This window comes from Pteropus alecto, unplaced genomic scaffold (assembly GCF_000325575.1).
Source record: "Pteropus alecto unplaced genomic scaffold, ASM32557v1 scaffold75, whole genome shotgun sequence".
In the NCBI taxonomy this organism is placed as follows: domain Eukaryota; kingdom Metazoa; phylum Chordata; class Mammalia; order Chiroptera; family Pteropodidae; genus Pteropus; species Pteropus alecto.
Genome location: NW_006440638.1, coordinates 25,831,589 through 25,852,635, shown reverse-complemented (window position 1 = coordinate 25,852,635; position 21,047 = coordinate 25,831,589).

The following is a 21,047-nucleotide window of genomic DNA, read 5'->3' as shown; positions in this document are numbered from 1 at the left end:
TCCTCTATTAATTCAGTTATTTATTAGGCAAATATTTGTTAAAGATATACTATGTACTAGACACTGTGCCATTTCACCCACTTAAAAAAAAATGGCCAGCCCATTTAATGTGTCATGTTTTCAAATTTGAATTATTTTTTCTAAAATGGGCTAGTTTTACTCTTTTTCTCTGTATTATGTTACTGTTTAAAACCAAAGAAGCATAATCTCAATATGTCACATCCATGGTCAGTGATAGAATCAAATGAACTAGAAATGCATTCATTTGTTTAGTCAGTCAGTCAACAACATCATTAGCCCCAGCTCTGTGTGACGCACTGAAAACGTAAATAGGAATAAAACCTCATCCTATGTGGGCCACTCTCAAATGAAGGAGATAAATGAGAACTCAATGGAGGGAAACAAACTTGTTCCCCCTACGCAGGCTCCTGAGCCTTCCCCCATGATGATTCCAATCCAGAAGGTATGACACAGGGCTCCAGAATCTGCATAATTCACATGCCTCTGAGTTGATTCTAATCAAGTGACAAAGGACTGACAATGAAGCCAGGGCTCAAAAGAGGAGTGGCTCATCAGACAGAGTACTCCTGCAAGAAGAACGAGCATATTAAAAAAGACAAAACTCCCTTGGCACTGACTCTAGATGCCCAGAATATGCCAAATGATTTATTATCTTAATGAAAGATGCAAAAAGGAACAGATCTTAAAGTTGAAGACTTTTGTCAGTAGAAGAGATATACATTCGAAAAGTTTATCTTACCTGTGATTATGCCTTAACTTTACTGCAAAGAGAACTCTTGGGGTGAAAGGCCAGTTTAATTTCACCTCTTCAGTCCCAGTTTCTAAACCCTGAGGGAGAAAAGAAGTAGTAATAGAAAGTTGGCTGATGTACGGCTTTCCGGCATGCTAATGGTCTGATGCCACACGCCATTTCACATAGGCTACTCAACAGCCCTTAGAGATCAGAACCTAGTCACTCTCAGACTGAGCGAAATTTAAAGAAGTACCCAGGGGACAAGTCTGTATGAGGTCAATAACTCACACTGGACCTCGGAAGTCTCTTGCTAGAATTACTTATCTGTGCAGGGAATAGGAGTTGTTTACTAGAGCGCCAATGACTGGCCTAAGGCCTGTGTTGATCCAGGGCACCAAAGCCCTTTCCATTGGCATTGCAATCCCCAACAGAGAATAATTCATGCCAATGAGTATTAATTCACTTTCAGATCATCTGGATTCATAACTAGGTAATTCACCCAGTACAAATGTTGCCTGATATGAATTTGTCATTACAAACTACAGTTCTAGTCACTTTTAAAATTTTCTATGTTGGGTACCCATGGAGCAGGAAAATAAATATATTCTGAAATTTCCTCAGAGAATAAATTCACTATTGTCATTTTTCTGATATACTTTCTCCCTTCCAACTGAACATTAGATAATGGGTAATTTAGTCTTCTTTTAAATAGACATGCTCCTATAATAATTTTATTATTAGAAATAATTAGGTACATTACAGATTCTTTTAAACAGCACTAGATAATATTTTCAAATACTTTATTCAAATATACTTCTATGAGAATATATACACAAAGAATCCATAGAATCCATAACTAATACTAAGAAAACAGGGACTTTGGGATTTTGAAAAAATAAAAAAATAGCAAACAATTTATCTTTAACTCTTATTAATGAACCACAATGTATTAAGTACAAGCCCTTAGGTGGAAGAAGGAAGCAAAACAGACAATTAGGATGCTCTCAAATTTGAAGAAAAAAATTCCAGCCTACTTCTTTACACATATGTATCAATTTGGTTTGCCATGCACTAAAATCTTAAGTTAACAGATACTGAACAAGGGTATCTATGAAGGAACTTACACAACCAAAAGATACTGACTGGTTTTTAAAAAATAGTCATAAAATCAAGACAAGTAGTCTTCATATGGGACACTCAAGAGAGCCAGCCAAAGAACAAATCCAACTGTTAACTTGTTTTGTGTTTAATACACACACTTTGCAGTGGCCATATGCTCCCCAGTTCACCTGACCACCACTCTACTTCCTGACACACAGAAATTCATCCATTTCTGCTATTTCTCTGGCCCCTAAAGGTTGTAACCCTGCCTTAGAAATTAACTAAGTAATATTATGTCCCCATGGCCACTCATCACACTATTTGCCACCTTAAGATCCTAGAAATGGAGGTAAGGAAAGAAACATACAGCTAAAAAGAAGGAGCAAGAAGCTAAATGGTGCATTCAAATATTGGTGGAAATGATAAATTACTGTCTTCTTGACCACTCTCCAATTCTACCTTCACTTCATTTCAAACTCTGAATGGCTGATTTGTGGATTCTCCCTTACATTTAGCTATAATATCCTTCTGCATTCAAAGCTTAAAAGGACCTAACCTCATCTTCCCTGATGGAGTTAGAAATGAAATGTCTAGAAAGACTGAGTTTGGGTCCAGAGTTCTTTCTCCTGATGTGGTCTTCTGTGTTCATGTTATGGACACAAACTTCTGTGAAGAAGTAAACTCATCATTCAAGGAATAAAGGGCATCTAACAAAATTCAGACATTATTTTAGGAGTGAGGATATAGCATAAAACAAGTAAAAATGCCCCAATGTAAATAGATTCACTTAGAGAAACACTTACTTCTGGGTAATTTCAGAAAGTGGTTCTGTACCATGAGGATGATAAAATAAGATGAAAGAGAAGAACAAGACTACCATAGATAGGGACAGCCTCTCTAAGGAAGAGACAGTTAGGCTGAAATATGAGTAATAAGGAGAAGCCATCCATTCAAATATCTGGTGGAAGAACATATGCAAAGGTCCTGAAGTAGGAACTAGCTCATATTTTGAGAACAGGAAGAATGCCAGTGTGACTAGAGCTTATCAGCAAGTAGGAGTTGAAAGGAAATGGCAGCCAAGAAAAAGGCGGGAGCAGATCCTACAGGGTTAGCAGGCCATGGTTAAGTGTCTGGATTCTGTTCCAAGGACAATAAGAAGCCAGTTAGAAGATGCTAAGCAGGGGGTGGAGCGGGGCGGGGTATGAAAGCATGATTGGATTTATTTGTCATAAGATCCCTAGAAAATAGATTGTAGGAACACAGTGGTGGCAGGGAAGGCCAGTCTGGAGATTATTTCAATTGTTCAGATGAGAGATGATGGTGGCAAGAATGTAGGGGGCAGCAATAGAGCTTGGGAGAAGCAGTTAGATTCTGGATAGGTTTGGTGGTGGAATCAGCAAGAAAGGCTGATGGACGGGTTAATAATGTTTAGTTTCACCTGCCTTCATCTAAGAACCCTTTTAGGTGTCAACAGAGTGGTGATGAAGGTCTAACAAAGGTCACACTCCCTGAGGCTGACAGTGCATCACTCTCCATGGCTGAACTAGAGCTGGGAGTCAGTACAGCCACCAGCCAAATATAAAAACCTTAGATGGTATTTGTTAGAAAAGTTGGGTGATAGTTCTGCATGTAACTCTCTATACAATCACAAAACAGAACTTTCTGCTCTATGATGCTCAGGTACCTCTTTTGTAACATGAAGTTGTTGAACCAGCTAACTGATAAATTCCCCTAACAGCACTGGCACCAGGAGTCTGAGTCCATCACAGTCATCTTTCCTTTTGTCCTCTGAAGTCACAACTATCGATAACAATGATGATAGCCAACATTTATTGGGCATTTACTATGCACTAGGCACTATACTAAGGGCTTTTCATGTCTTTTCTCAATTAATTCTCATCTCAATACAATGAAAGAAGTAGGATTATTCCCATTTAAGAGACAAAACGAATGAGACAGAGGTGAAATAAGTTGCCCAAGGAGAGCAGTTAGTAAGAGGATAAACTGGAATATAAATCCAAACAATATAAACCTAGGGCTTAAGCTTATAACCACCTTGATATGCAGCCTCCCCATAAATAGGAAGCCTGCTCCTTCTTCTGCTCAACTATGCTTCAGATCCTATCTCTGAATCAACAGGCATCCCAAGTTTGCTTCTTCCTTCCTACAAGGCAGGCATCTCTACCTTGTTCAGCCATTCTTCAAGTAAAGGGTTCCTAATCCCTCCCCTGCATCAGATGTTTTGTGGTTTGACACCTTCTCTTAAAATGTGTGCAGTCCCCCACACATGGCCCAACAATCACGAAGCTCCCTGAGATTATTCCTTTCCACTACACAGACATTAATTTACTAACATATAGTTTAAGATTGCACTAGTTTTCTTAAGATTAAAATATAGCTTAAGATTGTCATAAAATACCACATACGGAATTTCTAGTGAGACAGTGCAAGGTTGTGGGTCGCAAATGGGCACCAGAACCAAAAGTCTGGTTCAAGTCCCAGCTATATCGCTTATCAGCAACATGACTTTGAGTAAGTCACATAGCCTATCAGAATCTCCTCTCTCCATCTGTGCAAAGGGAATAATAATACTTTGTAGAATTATTATGAGAATCAAATGGTAGCATCTAGCTACATAAAAATTGTAAATCTTTTCAAATTATTATTTTTATGGAGAAAAATACTAAATCTGATGGCATGGCATATGACACAGGGGGAAAAAAGACCCCAAATGACAGAATATTGCACAAGAAACATCACCTAATTACGATGACTGGACCACAAACCTGGACCTACCCATCACAAACAACATATTAGTTTAAAATGCAGGCTCCGACACTGTTCAGCTTCACTAGATACCAGCTATGCAATCTTGGACAAGTTCAAGTTCACCTCTCTAAACTTCATTTCCTTCAAGGTAAAGGAAAATGATAGAATACCCTATTGGCTGGGTGGTGAGAAAAGAACACAAAATACCGAATGCTAACTACATTGCGTGGCACGTGGGGAGGTCTTTAGGAGTAGTTGTGGTAAGTATCACCCTCCATTCAATTGGCATGTATCCATTAAGCACCTACTCTGTGCCATGCATGGTTCCAGGAGCTTGAATCCAGCAGTGAATAAATCCCCTGCTTTCATGTTGCTAATATTCTAGTAAAATAAACAAACAAATGAATATACCAGGTGATGGTAAGTGCTATGAAGAAAATGAAGCAGAACAAAGGGATGGAGAGCGCTGCTCTATACAGGGTAATCAGGAAAGCTCTCTCTGATTACTGGGAAGTGTCCCCAAGCAAGAGTTTTGCTCCAGTCCCATTTTGAAGTCAGGAGTGGAGAAATGGCTCTATCTCTACACCTGAGTTTGGGCTCTTATCTTTAACAGAGAGGTTCATGTTAGCATGGCTTGTTAACAGTCAGAAAATAATTTCCATTCGGAAATACTCTAATGAATAAAACATTGCCAGGAAGAACAAGCAGGACGTGATCCGCTGGAGGCTACACACGGAGCATCAGAAATGAAAGTCTCTGACCCTGAGCCGTCAGTGCAGCCAGAAGCAAAGAAAGCACATGCCTTCCCAGGTACTTAGGAAGAGAAAGATGTTTCCATAAGTGAATAACACACCCTTGATCTACTATTCCATTTCAGAAGTAACTGTGCTTTTTTCAAATCAGCCAAAAATAAATGAAGAGGAAAATGGACTCCACTGAAACATCTCAAATTAGAAACCTTTTCATATTGAGGTCTTTCATGCCTCTGGCATTAGAAGACTGGGAAAGTGAAGCTAATCTCAATTTTTTTTCTTCCGCTGTATACTTAGGCTTATAAGAGTCTTCTGAGATACCTCTAACACTGTTATTCAATCCATCCCGCAGGCATTTTTTTGATCTCCCACTACATACTGGGATACCAAAATAGAATATGACCAATATCACAAATAAGCTCACAGTCAAGTAGGGAACACAGTTGGATAAACAAACCATTGCAATCAAGTAAGATGAGTGAAATAATGGAAGTATGTTTAAGGTATAGGAAAGAAGGGAGAGAGCATCAAGGAATGCTTCCTAGAAGTGGCAAAGTGAATTGGGTTTTGAAAGATGTTAAGTGGGAAGAGTGGGTGAGAATATCATGCCAGATAGAGGCAACAGCATGAATGGAAACATATAGTTCTGAAGCAGCATGGCACATTCCAAAGAGCTGCAAACAGAACTTGGGATTTCAAAGGCATAAAGTAGAAGCAGGCTGATGTCAAGAGAAGAAGCTCAAAAATTAGGTAGGAATCTGATCTCGAAGAATCTGGCTGCACTGCTAATTTTCATACATTTAAAGAGGGTACTAATTGACTATCCATTTAAAAATATTCATTTAAAAAAATTCCATTAGTTAATTCTGTTTCTTATAGTCATTCACATATTCATCTTCAACTTTAATAACTTAGTATTCATGGCCTGAGATCTGTTCTTAACCTCTCCCCTTTAGAGTTATACCTTAATGTAGAAAATTAAATTTATAGCTGGTGAAAGGTAACGGATTAATCACACTATAAATTAATCTATTCTTCCATATACGAAGAGTAGAAAATCTAAAAAGAAGCAGTTCAATCTAACGCCATCTATTATTATGCCTTAAAACTCAAGCCCAGAGAAATGAGATGAAGATTTATAACTCAAGACCAAAGAGTACGGGTCAGTGACAGCTGTGACCACAGGAAATACCATTTAATGTTCAGTTTCCAGAACTCTCTCAGGAGGACACTTCCAAGCAGGAACTTCCTACTTTTAAAATATGTATGTTAACATTTATGTTAGATTAAATAGCAATGTTTTATTGTTTCACTGATATATAAGGGGAGCCATATTAAAACATGCAAATTGTTTAAAAAAGGTTTCTTTTTGGGGGGGAAAAAAAGAAAAGAAAAGGACTTTAATAATCTCTCATTGGCCATAGCTTAATCAGGGTCATCAAATACATAACCCGTACACTATCTTCCATCCTGCCCAGATGTTGCTAATCCATTGGCATTCTTTCCTCCACATCCTCAGCCAGGTACCCCAGTCCACTATTTTGTAGCTAGCAACTAGAGTGTGCCACCTTTGACCCACAGATTTCTACCTTTTTCTCACAAAACCAGATTCTCCCCATCTTCCATCTTTTTACCAGAGCTGTCATCCTAAAAGTCAAAACTAACCACATCATTCAGCCACATTAAAAGTTTCCATTGGCACCTTCATACCTGGAAGGATAAATACAAATTTCTTGGTATAGTCTAAAAGGTCTTAAGCAATTTGGATTTATGTCTCCTCTGTTTCTGGTCTCACTCCAACACACTTCTCTTTTGCATTACTCTAATTCAGCCACCCAAAGCATTCCCCTGACACTCAAAGCCTTTATCTGGTGAAGGACTATTCATACTGCAAAATATAAGCCAAGTCTCACTTCCCAGGTAAGCTCTTCCTAGTGGACATCTGACAGCACCCGTTCCTGCTGGTTTAGGACACATCGTTTCCCCACTCTCAGCACATACAGTTCAAGGGAGGCTACAGGAAAGGTCCTGCGACCTAAACTTAGCCAATCGCCCTAGACACAGGGACTAGTTCAAAGAGGGGCATGTGACACCAGCTAGGACAGAATACCAGGACTCCTCCACACTACTAGGAAGGAGGAATGAATAAGAAAAATGTGATAAAAAGTCATCTTGCTATAGTAGACCATTTTTTGCCATCATATGGAAAGAGCTTGCAGAAAAGTAAAGACTTTGCTAAGAAAAAAATAGTCAAGACAAGAAGAACAAGAGGCATATTTTTAATGACACCATTTGAGTTCCTAGGGTTTTTTCTTTTTTCTTTTTTGCTTAAGTTTATGTTGAGTTTTCATATGCAAGAGAATAGGATCTAACTGATATATTCCCCTAGTGACTTCAGGAAGAATTAATCTCTGTATCATATTCTTTGGTCTCATAGATCTGTTTAAAATCCTTGCAATGGCAATTATCATATCCTATCATAATTTGTTTACACGGTTATGTCCACTACTGTGGGCAATAGCTGCATCTTATTCATCTCTGGGACACCAGTGTCTGACAGAGTCAGTACAGATGTTTGTTGAATGAATGAGCCAAAAATAAAACCCCATCCACATTTCCAAGGTCCTTATCCTCTGAGAGAAATCTCTCAGAAGAATTCTGTGACATTCAAGAGCCAATGGGCCCCACATTTTCTTCTTCAATCTGCCCTCATAATTTCCAATGAAATCAAAGGTAGTAATAGTTTCATATTAGCTTTTAAGTCTTTTAGATATTACAAACTATAAATTTCAGTGGAGTTAGAGACCACTCCATGGGTCTAGTGTGTTAGGAAACAATATTAAACCTCCATGGGGCTAGTGTGTTAGGAAACAATATTAAAATGTTGTTTTATATGTAGATACTGCAAGAAAATTTACTGTTAAGTTTAAATTGTGAATAATAACTTTCAATCCAATCTTTTTGATTAGTAAGACCAAGGTTATATTTAAATCTGTAAAGATAAATACCAAAATGTTTAAAGAGTTATTTCAATGTTAGGGTATCAGGTAATGTATTTTTTACTTTCTTCTTTATTCCTTTCTGTATTGTCTTTATTTTATTTTACAGGAGTAAAAATTTATGTTATAATAAGAAAATAAAAAGCTTTTCATTTTAAAAATAAAATAAACTGTCTCCTTTGGCCCAATATAGAGGAAGTTGAAGGAGCATCATGTCTTTAAATGAAACAGAGACTCAGCCGGAACTTCAGCCTCATGCACCAGTCCCTCCTCCTCAGACCCTGACATTTTGGGCAGAATCACAAATAATTGCTCCTATTCCTCAGTTTACTTGTCCCTACAGATGCAATCCTTGATCTCTGCCTTAAGAAAACATGCCCCTTCAGCAACTTAAATGGCAGCACCACTAACCCACATCTGTCACCAAAGAATTATCACACACAACAGTTTAGTAAAAGTAAACATATATCATGATATAGCCATATGGCGATCAAAATAAATTATATTTGCAATTAAAATAGTATGCAGTCGCTCAGAGCCTGTGTCTTGAGGTTTCAGCTAAAAGTAAATAGGGAAAAAAGTCAATCTCTCTTCCTCTCAGTTAATATTCCACTGCAGTTATCACCAGCTTCTTGAACTAAGAAACTGAATATAAAGGAACAACCCCAGAAGAGTGTGTTTTAAAACATGCTGAGCCCCACACATTTATTGCAAGTAGTCTGGGAACAGTAAGCAAAATGACAACAATGTCCTCGTCCCCGTAGGATCGATCTTTAACTGTCCCAGGTCCACAAGGGCTTCCTCAAATCTCCATCTGGGCTTCCATAGCTGCCAGTCTCATGCCATCCTAAGTGAAGTTTTCCAAAATCTCTTTCCCCAAAGTTCATCTGACATTTTTTGAGTACCACCTTGTGCCAGGCAGTGCTGAGCATACAAATGTTCAACCATCAGTTCTAGTTGAGACAGCCCTGGTTTGTAGCATTAAATTCCTCCACCGTGGCCAATTTCAAGCTACCAGTGTGATGTCACTGAGCATAGAGTTGGGAAGAAATGCTCAGTGCCCATCACTATATAGGTATTTCCCACTACAGACAACATAGATGTAAATAACTTCTAGAGTATGGATAATAGCAAAAGGCAGAAAAACAATTAGAAAACGGTGAGTTTTTAGTATTTATTTTCTTTGTCTTTTGATATAACTTATTTAATTATAGTTTTATGTAATTGAATTTTAAGTAATTGCTGTATTTAACAATCTACTTACAAAATTCCTTTAACATTTGGCACTCATGAGTCATTATGAGCCAGCTCTCACACACCACTGATGCTAGGTCTTGCGATAAGGTCTGGGGATACACAAATACAACATAGTCTCTGCCCATAAGAAGCTCTCAGTCCCATAATAGAGAGAGACATGTAAAGAAATGACAGCAGAGTGAAAAGTGCTTAAGGGAAGTCTCTACAAAAAACCGAGAGCACAAACAAGCCTGAGGGGAGAGTCAGGAGAGAAATTCACAAACTGTTTTGTAAAAGACGAAACGATTGAGCTGGGTCCCAAAGCACGCTTAGAAGCAGATTGAAAGGAGAGTGCAGGCAGCAAGACAAAGACATTGGCATTCCGGTCCAAGGAAACAGCACATGCAAGAGTTTAAATGTATGAAGGAGTCAGATATTCTCTACGGTTACAAGGCACTTGGAGCATAGAGCTCGTGCGAAGGAGAAGAAAGGAATATTCAAGTCCTCCTCCCTTTATGCCAGAAACTCTCTTCCATAGGAGAGTGGACTCAAAGAACTCCAATCACGTGGTTCTTAATAGCAGATTATTACATAAACATCCAAGAAGAATTTTAGCACGTATGTACCATTTAAAACTCCATGGGAAAAAGAGTGAGCTTCTTCAACAAGAGGTTGCAAAAATGAATAAGATACCATACCCACCCTAGAACAGCTCATAATACTACAGAGCAACAGTAAGAGAAAGACCATCCCTACATTTACTCTTGTATCCAGAACATAAGCATAGTGAGGGGGCTATGGTAGACTGTGAGATATGCCTCCCGGATCTCTCTTCAGTGATGAAGCAATTATTCCCCCAGCTGCTGGAATATTACTGGAAGATGACTCTCAATGATCAGCCTTCTTTGAAAATGTCTCCAGTGAAAACGGCCTCGTCCATGGTCTCACCCCACACCCAGGAAAGCACACATTCCACAGATGGTCAATGAGAGGGTATAAAGGTCCTGCCCCTTGAAGTTGCCTCAACTCAGGACAACACCGAAGGCAGCTCCCAATAGGATTGGGTGGGAGTTTGCTGAGAATGAGTCCTTTTGCCCAGCCCTGCTTTCGTCTCCTCCCTTCCACAGGTGTTGATCCTAATAAAATCCTGGATGCTTATCTCAGAGTCTCTTTCAGGGAATCCAACTGGCAATAAGAGCTAACCAAAGAATGCTCAATTCTTTCATTTATTCGCTAAATTTTGTTAGGCTCTGACCATGTGCCAGGCTCTATGTGGGGCACTTGAATTTCAAAAGTGAACAAAATAAATTAAAACAAAGTGCACAGCTCTTGTTTCAGGAAGTCTAGTGGAGAAGATAAATATAAGTCAAATACTCATACTATGAGGGTACAGAATGTACAATTACAAAAATAAGTGTTCGGAAAGGAAAGAATACAGCTCCAAGAGAGCATGTAACAAAGGATGGAACTGTGCTGGATACTCTGTGTCAAGAACTGTGAAGGGTCTGATATTTTCCCTACTTGCAAGTTAACAAATTAACCTGCCACAGTTCTGTGGATGCCGGTAGAATATACAGGACTCTAAGGTCACTGGACAAAGGACAGTTTATTATAGCACTAGCTAGAGTGTCAGCATTTTTGTACCATTTCCCCAATTCCAACGGCGATGTAGAAAGGGGCAGGTGACACCTGCCCATGGGGTGAGTTGCATTTTAGGAGATGAGTGCTGAGCTTAGAGAACTAAATTTTGTAACAGGCAATATAAATGCCTACCCTTTGCTGCAGAGGGGGAAACTATCTCTGTATTCCAAAGCTGTTCACTGTACCAATATCCTTGAAAAGTTAGTCTGAAACAGTTAAGTGCAAGACATAGACATATAGAAATATGCAGAAATGTGAGAGACCCACAGAGAATTGTCTCTCAACAAGCAAATATAAAAACCTATCTCTGCTAGATGCCTTTACTCTAAGCTCTGTATTCCCTTAACTAAGGCTTATTAGAGGCATGTTTATGATACATATTTGCCTTCTCTAAAATAGGCTCTTAGTGGATCTGGAGGCACTGTGCACTTCCTTTAGGTAGCGCACTATTTTGTAGGTTCTTTGCAGTTGGGATACAGGATATAGGAATCTTTTCTCTCTCTTAAAGGAGTTATATAACTTAGAATTTTTATGTGCAAATGCTGCATGTTAGGTGATACATGGGTTTGTAATTGTATACTTGGACATTCAGAAGCTGCAAGCACTCAGCTGCAATGAAAATTTTTACAACCTAGTTTTGGGTTCTCTAGCTGCAGATGCCAAGGATCCAGAAAATAGACTTAGCTAGGCACTAATTGATAATAATCCTTGTGGGATATGAACTCGGAGGAGACTGAACTCAGTGCTGCATTAACATCATTTTCCAGAAATATATATCCTCTGAATTAGGCTTTCAACATTGCAGAGAATATTCCCATTACATGAGTGGACATGGTGAAGTCAAAAACGCTTCACAAACCTCTGAGATGGATAGCTGTTTAATATTACTATGGGGCCCCATAGCAACAAATGGAATCAGGAGAGTATGAAATTTGTACTTAGAGTAAATGTTTTGGAACTATTCTAGCATATTACTACTTCCTATGATAAAACACATTTCTGGGTAATCTTTGTAAAGATTGTTCTTACCATTATTTTCCCTCAGCTATGCCCTATATAATAATGTACTATGAAATACAATATAAAATGCTTTAGAACAGTAGTTCTCAAAGTGTGTCCCCCACTACTACCACCAGGAGCAGCCATGTCACGTGGGAACTTGTTAGATGCAAACTCTCAGGTCCCATTCTTAACCTACTGAATCAGAAACTCTGGGGTGGGACCTAGGGATCTGGGTTTGACAACCCTTCCAGGGGATTCTAAGTATGTTAAAGCAGAGAACCGCTGCTATAGAATTATCTGAGAATGTTTTAAAGGTAAACAGAACTGTAAATCCAGGATAAATAAAAACATCCTGTCAACATTCAAGCTAGTCACTTTAACTTTAATCTGGACCTTTCCTCCAACAGCCATAAAAGAAAATGGTTGATGACCTTTATGTTATCTTGCAATTTAATAGCCTAAGCAATAAACTACCTTTCTTATCAAAACAAAGCAGATTCTCCTCGGGTGTGATATTCAGTGGCAACCACAAGATTCAAAGAAAATCAATATGCAAATCAATACATTTAACTCCAAGTCTTGTCTGTCAAGTCTTTCATATAAACTGGCTTAATTAAGAACTCAGTGAAATGAAAGAATAGGCCTAACTCAATATCCCATGCCAAAACTTTATCAATAATATACAATTTTCCAGAAGAAGACATAAGGGATCAATCATAAAGCTGTCTTGTATTAGAAAACTGAAAGCTGAACTTCATTCAGAGACAACTTGGTAACTCAACCTACCATATGTCCACAAGCAGGAACTTATGAATGAATGAAAATTTTACTTCTGTTTATACAGAACGCTTGTCTTAACAGCTTGACTAATTTTTAAAAGCTGATACTTCTTATGATTACATCATCCAGAGGAAGCCATTACAGTGGTTCTCAACAAGAGCTGCATATTAGAACAGTGGTTCTTAAATTTTAGCATACATCAGAATCAACCAGAAGACTTGTTAAAATGTAGAAAACTATACCTTGATAACCACTGCCCCAGACCAGTAAAATCAGAATCTTTGGGGCTGGGAACCCAAAAACAGTATTTTCTAAACTTTTAAAGATAATTTCAGTGTGTAGTCAAGGTGAAAATCACTAGTCAATGGGCCAACTATACCTGCCCACATGTCCACGGAGAATTCCCCAGCATGGAATTTGTGTGAGGAGAGAGCAAGGGAAAATAAGAAACAACTAGGAAATTTATCCATGAGTGTGAGATGGGGGAGATTTTCCCCATAATGTCCAAAATTCATTAACCTAAATATGAATGCATATTTTAAAATGTTTCCAATCACTGGATAATTAGAGAACTGGTAAAAGATGTTAATGTTGGTAGGGTGCACAAAATATAATCCTGTGAGATGTACCAGTCATAAGAAATCATCTCAGGAGATCTCACTTGCATATTGAGTGAGGCCACTTGTTGACACTGTTGCCACAGCTGTCAAAGGAGTACTGAACTAGGAGAGCTGGGGAAAGTAGAAATTGTGAGTGTTTGAGTGTAACAGGTACCTGTCTCAGGAAAGAGAAGGAGGAGACTGTTATAGCCAGACAACAAAAGACATTAAGTGACGATTCTAAGAGAGAAAAGAGAAAACACAAATCGGATCTGGGAAATTTGAGAGTAGTACTAGTGTATAAACTATATGAATGTGCTTAGTTGAAAAACTGAGTAAGAAAGTGACCCTAATACATAGTTCTGGATCAAGGGTCTGGGAGAAGTTCTCAGAGATACAGTGCTAAATCCATATAAAATAATAACAACAACAACATCTAAAATTTATTGAGCCTTTTTTTATGAGTCAGGCACAGTTCTAAGAACTTTACATATATTAACTCACTTCATCCTCACAATCGATAGAATGGGGACAATCTAAGGCCCAAAAAGATGGAGTAACTTGCCCGAGGTCACAGAGCTGTTCAGGTGGATCCATGATTTACACCTGGCAGCCTGGCTCCACAGTAAATGCTCCTCTACACACCAGAACTCTTTGTATGTCTCTCTGCCTTACACAAGAGCACCTGCAGAAACTAGTGACACACCGCTAACATCCCTAAGAGTATCTCTCATCACTATCAAGTGCAAGAGAAAGATATTTAATTATATCCGTCAAGTGAAATATATACTCTGAATATTTGAAGCACTTATTTTCAGAACTCTCATTTTCAGAACTATCGTTTTTCAGAACTCTCATTTTTCTCCTCTAACCACACAATGTAAGCACTAAATTTGGCATGAAGATGCTATTGCTCTTTTACTATTCCTTAGCTCTACTGATAGGAAACAACAAAAACAGAGACAACAAAAAACAACAAAAACAAAGAAGCATGCAAAAATCTCAAGTAATTATGACTCTCCATACTGAATCTTTTTGTATTCCTGAAAACAAAAAGCGCTTGTGGCATATAAATTATTACAATAATTGAAATGACAAAAGAATTAAAAAGCCTGATTTGAGTACCTACGATAAAGGACTGCAAATCCTAAAGGCATCGTGTAAAAGAAAACAATGAACAAATGTATTTCTCTATAAAATGAAGTGGCCCAAATGAATAACATCTTGCCCAAGAGTCTGAAAGGGGCCTCAAAGGTAATTGGTGGCAGATTTCACCACAACCACCAACCCCACTCTGCCAATGCTTATTGTAATAGCAGTTTATTGCAATCATATAATGAAGTAAATTATATATTTATGCATTTGTTTGTCAGTCTTCCTGCTACAAGTTCAATGAGAGCAAGAGCTTTGTCTTATCCCTAATATACTTACCATTTTTTTTGGAACAGGGTTTGGAACATATCAAGTGCTTAACAAATATTTCTTAAATGGATGGATGGGTCACTTGCCTGCACTCCCAAAAAAAAACAATGCTAATGTGCACTGCTGAGGACGGAGCAGTAATAGTAACCACCCACACTGCATGTGTGGATACACTGGCTTGAAGTTGAACAGTGTGTATGTGTAGCTTTAAAGATAATCCTTCCTACTCGTTACTCAGTAATCATATTTCCAGGCCTCTCTGATAGAAAATATAACATACTATTAAATATTCATTTACAAAGAGGTACCCTGCATTATTTATGAGTAAAAATTTAAAACAACCGAAATATCCTAAAGGAACATAGTAGTAAAATAAATTACGATTCATCCACATAATGGAACTTTTAATGACAGGGGAAAGGCTCACAATATAATGTGAAACAAAAGGAATAAAAAATAAAACTTTGCATACACTACCACGCCAAATATGTAAGCACATACATAAGAGTATAGAAAAGAGATTTAAAGAAAATGTGCTGTAATGTTTATGGTAGTTTTCTCTGGCTTGAGAATGTGGATAAATTATATTTGTCATTATGCATATTGACATTTTTCAAGCTTTCTACAATTTATTTTTAAAATGCTTATTTTTTTAAATAGACATAATTTTATCTTAGTTCACTGTAGCAAATAAATGATCACAACCAAGGCAAAATGTTAATTCATAAAATTTTTCCTTTCCTTCTCATAGGCAAAAATATTTCTGTTTCAAGTTTATTAATTTTGAGCTTACAGAAATAAGCACTTGACCTACTGGCAAAACACTTATAATTTTAGCACACCGATTGATATGTTGAGCAGTAGTTTTCAAACTTGTCCTTTCTACAGCAGACTTTTTTTTTCAAATGAAACCTTAACTGGTGTAGCAATATATACAAGGGAAACATAACTCATCTGTTTAAGTTGGGAGTGACACCCAGTGTGTTGAGGCCACCAACCATCTTCTGTCCCTGCAAGTATATTCTTGGAAATCTCTATGATCTTGGAAAACAACTCAGCAGCCACCATACCAGAAGCTACACAAGTAAAAATCTTTTCCATGTAGTTTCTCAAAAGCTCAAACAAGGTCCCCTCTAACCCACTGGTGATGAATAATCATGCGCCAGCTCTGAATGACACGATTTGTACATGTGCATGATAGCTACGCAATATCCTGTTGAGTTTGCTATCAGAAGTCTCTTGAAATCTGTCCACTCTAACACTAAAGTTTAATGGCACCTAAGGAACTCAAGGATACTAAGTCTTAGTCCATAAAAAGATTCTTTAGCCTTTAATATTTTGTGACCCCAGCATACTTTTGTGACCACAGCATACATAAAGGAATGAAGTCCAAGCTAGTTGGATTTTTCATTAAGTTAATTGTTATAAGACCAAACTCCAGAGCTGGCTCACTGCCCCCTTCCACAGGGAGTGGTATCTAAACTGTGTTTCCTAAATCCCATTGTCCCCAGGAGGTGCCTGGGAACTACTGCAAGGGAATGGAGGGTGGAGGTGTACAATAAGATCTGCTTGCATCCACTTCAGTGACAGCAGTTCCACTCTCATCTGGCTTACATATTAGCATTTCACCCTGATAAAATTTGGATGTGAAAATGACTACCTTAAGAGATGTCCATCTCTATGCATTACTGCCCAGGACTTCCCCTTGCAAGGAAGCACAGGTAACCTTACAAGCCAGAAATTACCCCTGCTATCATTCAGGTATATAATAGTCAAGCTTATTTCCTTTGTATATTTTCAAAAATATATAACTAGACCTTGAAGGCACTATGCTAAGTGAAAAAGTCAGACAGAGAAAGACGAATACTGCGAATTCACTTATATGTAGAATCTAAAAACATCAAACTCACAGAAGCAGAGAGTAGAACGATAGATAGTTCCTAGCAGCTGAGGCATGGAGGAGATGAGAAGATGCTGTTCAAAGGGTACAGACTTTCAGTTAGTTATAAGATGAATACGTTCAGGGGATCTAAGGTATGGCATGGTGACTATAGATAACAAAATTGTATCATACATCTGAAAGCGGCTAAGAGAAGACAGCTTTAATGTTCTTGCCATAACAATAACAACAAAATGATAATTGTGTGAGGTGAAGGATGTATTAACTAACCTTATTGTGGTAAACATTCTGTAACATATATGCATATCAAAGCATCACATTTTGCAATATATACACAATATCAAATCATCACACCTTAAAATTGCACAATATTGTAAGTCAATTATATCTCATAAAGTTAGAAAAATAGATGCTTATCTATTACTTTTATAAAATATTTTATAAAACTATATGAACTTGTATTTTTGATTTTCAGTTGATAATATATCTTAGGTATATTTTCATGCCATTAAATATAAATCTAGATCATTCTCAATGTACAGAATTTCATTGTATGGGTCTATCATAAATCTGTTTGCTGTTAAAATAATTTTCTGAACCACTGAGCAGGCAAGCAAAGTATTTTGCTGGGTCAGCAAGTGAAGGTCCTTCTCGATACCTGAAATCATGGTTTAGAGTTAGTTTAGAGTACCAGATCTGACTCCACATAACGCTACCTCTGACAGCTGAGGAATGACCAATTAAATACAAAGCCTTCTACAGTCATCACTATGAAGAGCTGTTTCTGATCCATAACCAGAGTCATAACAGTTTAATATTCCCAGTTAAATGGTGAAATCTTTCATTTTTTCATTAGGCATAGCTTGTTTGAACTATTCTTGTCAAATCCTATGCTTAATAACATTGAATTAGCTGTTGAATAGAAATAAACTTAAATGCACTTCAATAGTGTGATCCCCTAAGTACTTGGTTCCGTGAATCCTCAAATCTCCTCCTTCTCTATCGAGTCTTTAAATGTTAGCACATCTACCTGGAGGGGTATCTTGATACGACACAGATTTTGGAAGGAGAACCGTCCCTGAGGAAAACTGCTTCAGCACTGGCATGTTTTGAGTCACGGTTTTTGAAATGTCATTCAAAATGTCAATGAGCCAAGCCTCCTCAAATAGTCACCAGAAAGCCCTTGATCAGGTCCTAAGTACAATGTTCCCGGGACGATGTCCCTGGACATAAAACCCAAGTGACTTTGGAGTGGTTGGTTTAGTAAAAGATGACTTTAGGGCATTTTAAATGAAAAGGTATCACATACAAGGGCAAGAAAGGTAATGCCTCTCTACCACTCCCAGCCACCACCAGTCACTGCAAATTCCTTTATCTGTTCAAACAAATCATGTTATTTCCTTGCTTAAAAGATTCCAACATCACCCCAGTGGCATATAGAAAAACAGCAGATACAAGAGCTGTAAGGCAAGAATGAACTTTTGGTTCAAGAAAAAGAAGGAAGGCTTGTGTGGCTGATGTAGAAAAAGAAAGAGGTCAGAGATGAGAATGGAAAATTAGGCAGGAGACAGATCATATATGCTTCTAGAACCTGGTAAGGACATTGGTTCTATTTCATGTGAGGCGAAAAACCATTGGGGGTTTTAATCATGGGAGGGACATGATCTGACATATATTTTTTAAGTGTGACTTTAGCTTCTCCATAGAGAATGGCTTGTAAGAACACACCCAGTTTCTCGCATTTGGCTCACCAAAGAAAACTATAGAACTGAAAAACCACAGGCTCACTCTTGGCTGCCCAGCTGTCTTTATAATAGTCCTCAGTCACTCTCTTTGACCTGGGAAGTTGTATTTTAAATTCGAACCATATGTTACAACATGTAATAAGTTCCTAAGTGGGATCGCATCAGCGCAAAATCAATCCCCATTTTTAGAACACGCAAGATTATAACAAACCCCATAAACATAAGGACCATAGACTTAACAATTCATGCATCTGAAAAATACTTACAAGGGACATACTATGAGCCAGATATTACTATTTAGATGATAATTGACACTTATTGTTTTATAGATCTTATCAAAGAAATATATGGTAAAGCTAATATGATGTCAACAGTGGTTTCTGCTGATGTTCTAATGCAATGGGTAATATCAAAGAGATCCTGTATACTCTGCCTTTGGCCAACAACAAGGCTTTTTCTTCATACCATTTTCAATTCAGCAAGTGCAAGAAAGGGGATTATACCAGAATGAGTCAGATAGAAAACTGGGAAAAGTCTGGGCAGAAACAAGTGTCACTTCCAACTGGACAAATATACCTTGACCATTGATGGTTAGAAATTCTCAAGAATAATTGTGTACCCAAACTTCTGTGCAGTTTTCTAGTATTAATTTTGAAACATCTAAACTCTTGGTGAGGAGGGGAAGGGATAGGCTATTCACAGTAGTCCCATCCTTTTATTACTTCTCCTTCTATAGATCACATCTTCTTCAGAGGTAGGAAGCTTTGCTTAAAGAATGCACCAATATGTTTGTCTCAATCTTAGGCCAGAATCTTCTTTGAAGTTTGATGTCTACCTCTGTTCGTTCCTATTTCTACAGAGGGCAATTCAGTTGTGTCTGTGAGAGCACAGACTCCAAGGAGGTTCTCGGGCTAGAAATTAAGGAATTGAGTGAGAATGGGATCAGCAGGGAAACAACCCTGATTAGTACTCATTCTATCACACTAAAAGCAAAATCAAGTACATCAACAGAGACGAGTCTCTGTGTCAATCTGAATCATTTGCATTTTTGGACATAGATCCAGTAGGTAAGAGATAAGAAAGTGCTCTTCCACTGTTTTCCTTGGATGTAATTTCATACCTATTTTTGCCACCTTTGGCTCCTTGATCTAAGGCACCAACATCTACAGTGCCCTGCACTGAAAAAAAGTTTTCAGAATCCACCTTTCAGATACCCACAGTTACCACTTCAAAAATAACATTGCTCTCAATTCCAAGGCAGGTATCCACCAACTTGATGGGGCAAGGAGGTTGTGGATGCTATTTCAAGAAGGGTGTATTCGTTTCCTAGAGCTACTATCACAAAAAACTAAAAACTGAGTGTTCTAAAACAATAAAAATTTATTCTCTCACAGGTCTGCAAGCTAGAAGTCCTAAGCTGGATGTTGGTAGGGCTATGCTCCCTCTACAGCCTCTAGGGGAAGATTCTTCCTTGCCTCTTCCAACTTCTGGCAGCCTTAGGCATTCCCTGTCTAGGGTATTCTGTGACAGTATAACTCCAACCTCTGCCTCTGTCTTCACATGGCTCTCTTTCCTCTGCACGCCTCTGTGCCAAAATTCCCTTTTCTCTTGTCATATAAGGACGCCAGTCATTGTTAGGGCCAAACCTAAAGAGCTCATTTTAACATGACTACTTTTACAAAGATCTTATTTCCAAATAAAGTTATATTCAAAGGTACTGGAGATTAGGATTTCAACATATTGGGGGAGAGGTGTAGTGTCATAATTCAACCTATAAGAAGTGGTCAGAGAAGAAGTTTCTGAGGAAGTGACATCTGAGCCAAGTTCCATAATGACAAGCAGCAGCTGGCCTGGCTATGATTTAGATGAAGAGCCTTTTAAGCAGAGAGAACAATAAATACATTTGGCCTCCACCTGGAACGCCTGGAAGCCGTTGCTTAGACAAGTTCTCAAGAGTGAGAAATACATTTTATGATGTCATAAGCATTCGAAGGAAGGTGACAAAAAAAATAATCTTGAACATGGAGAAATCTGTATTTGCAGGTCCCTACAGCAATCTCACCTGTAATAGTGAAGAAGCAGAAACACACGATGTCAAGGAATGTTACAGGAAACCAAAACATACCTATTTGGCAGTGATCTAAATTGATATTTATAAAGATAATGCAGAAAATTAAAAAATGCTTATAATATATTAAATAAAAACTGGGATACATTTTATATATTTTGATTAAATTATTCAAAATCGCACATAGCTATCAGACTATTAGGCTATCAGGATTGCCATCAAACCATTGTGGTTGTTAAGGTGTTGAAATTATGGATTTTATACTCTTCTAATTTCTAA